This window comes from Artemia sp. Qi Xiang Cuo, unplaced genomic scaffold (genome assembly GCF_049724085.1).
Source record: "Artemia sp. Qi Xiang Cuo unplaced genomic scaffold, ASM4972408v1 HiC_scaffold_22, whole genome shotgun sequence".
In the NCBI taxonomy this organism is placed as follows: Eukaryota; Metazoa; Arthropoda; class Branchiopoda; order Anostraca; family Artemiidae; genus Artemia; species Artemia sp. Qi Xiang Cuo.
In genome coordinates this window covers 8,554,621-8,556,398 of record NW_028297431.1, presented here as the reverse complement: position 1 = coordinate 8,556,398, position 1,778 = coordinate 8,554,621, and the positions used below count along the sequence as shown (strand labels likewise).

The 1,778-nt window shown below is 30.9% G+C and overlaps 1 non-coding gene across 1 annotated transcript; it reads right to left on the bottom strand.

The window, feature by feature from the left end:
• On the bottom strand, positions 1–74 carry TRNAI-AAU (transfer RNA isoleucine (anticodon AAU)). Its single transcript has one exon. It is a non-coding gene; the product is annotated as a tRNA-Ile (tRNA).
• Between the last annotated feature and the right edge of the window lie 1,704 nt (positions 75–1,778).

Here is a 1,778-nt window from a genome sequence, read left to right as displayed (position 1 = left end):
TGGCTCGTGAGGGGATCGAACCCTCGACCTTCACGTTATTAGCATGACGCTCTAACCAACTGAGCTAACAAGCCATTAAGAATATTATCACTCTAACACTTAGATTTTGTTAAAAGAATTTGCCACTTACTTACAATTTTTTCATAATTTCTTGAATGAAATTTCAGTATTGAGTATCCAAGAGTTGACTTCAAGAAATAAATTGTTACTTACTGAGAATTTTTCAATAATTTCTTTAATTAAATTTATACATCATGTATCTTAGTTAAAATTTTTTGTTATAAAGAGAAAAAAAAAGTTACTTACTTGCTATTTTTTCACAATTTCTTTAATGAAGTATCTGTACTGTATATCCAAGAGGTGAAATAAATAAAGAGTTTGTTACTTACTTACAAATATTTCTGAAGTTGATTGTCTGAAAAGTATTTTTTTTTTGGGGGGGAGATACACGATTGGCTGAAACAAAAGCAGAACTTTTAAAATCACAACAACTGAAGATCAGTAAATAATTCCATTGTTTGTTTTTTTTTTTTGTTAAACACAATTGGCTGAAATAATACGTGCCTATTAATTGGAATTTAACACCTAAACACACTTGCAAAAATCACTGCACTGGTGTTTTGGATTTGTCAAGATTTAAATGTTAAGAGTGATAACATTTTTGTGTTTGTGCTAACGAACTGTAAGTAAGGAGCGACACGACTCAATAGTAACCGAAACTATAAAGTTACTTACTGAGAATTTTTTTCATAATTTCTTGAATTTAATTTCTACATCGTATATCTAACTCGTGAAAACAATAAAGAGTTTGTTACTTACTTAGAATTTTGTCATAATTTCTTGAACGAAATGTATTTTTGTTAATCCAACATGTGAATTCAAGAAAGAATTTGCTACTTAGTTACAATTTTTTCATAATTTTTTTATGTAAAATAATCATTATTTTTTTTTATAGTTAATACACTTTTGTCAATTTCTCATAGTCATTGTCCCACCACCTGAACAATTAAAAGAAGAAAAAAAAAGTTACATTGCCTTATGTCTTTCATAATGTCAACTGAACATGTTAAAAAAAAATATATTTTTTTTTTGTCGGGAAAATGTAGTCTTATTCTTATAATGGGAAAGTTATAACAAGAGAATGATAGAAAAAAATAAGGGTTTTATTCCAAATTTTTTTTTAAAATAAAAACGCAAAATATGGGTCCAATTCAATTATTTGAGCTTCTTCATTGTAACTGTCGATGAAACTTGACCATTGTTCAACCGACGCGGTATGTTGTACGAACACTTGCTCCTCGGCTTCAGTTAAAGGAAACGAACTCCATATGTCGGAGCTTGGTGGTGTTGTTGTTACTTTCTCAATAATCCGTATTTTCCTCTGTCTTTTGCCAACGGATTTTTTCGACCTGGGCTAAATAAATAATGTTAAGATATAATAGATTTTTTATCCGTCAATAAAAAAAATTAAAAATGTTGAATGGCCCCATTTTTTAGCCCCCCCCCCCCCCAAACCCCTCCCAGGGAGAACCCTTGGGCACCGGGGGTTTACTTCGGTGTAGGCGGATCGATACCCTTTCCGAGTTGGAGGGGTATCAGCCTTCACAACACTGTTCAAATAGAACAGTCTCAAATTCTTTTTCTTGAACCTTTCAAAAAAGGCAATTATTTGCCTGAGTTGTTTCAAAAATAATAATATTTTCTTTTACATGTGAAAGGCATAATAGGAGATTATTCAAAGGATTCTTCTTATCGTAAATATATATCCTGTTTCAAGA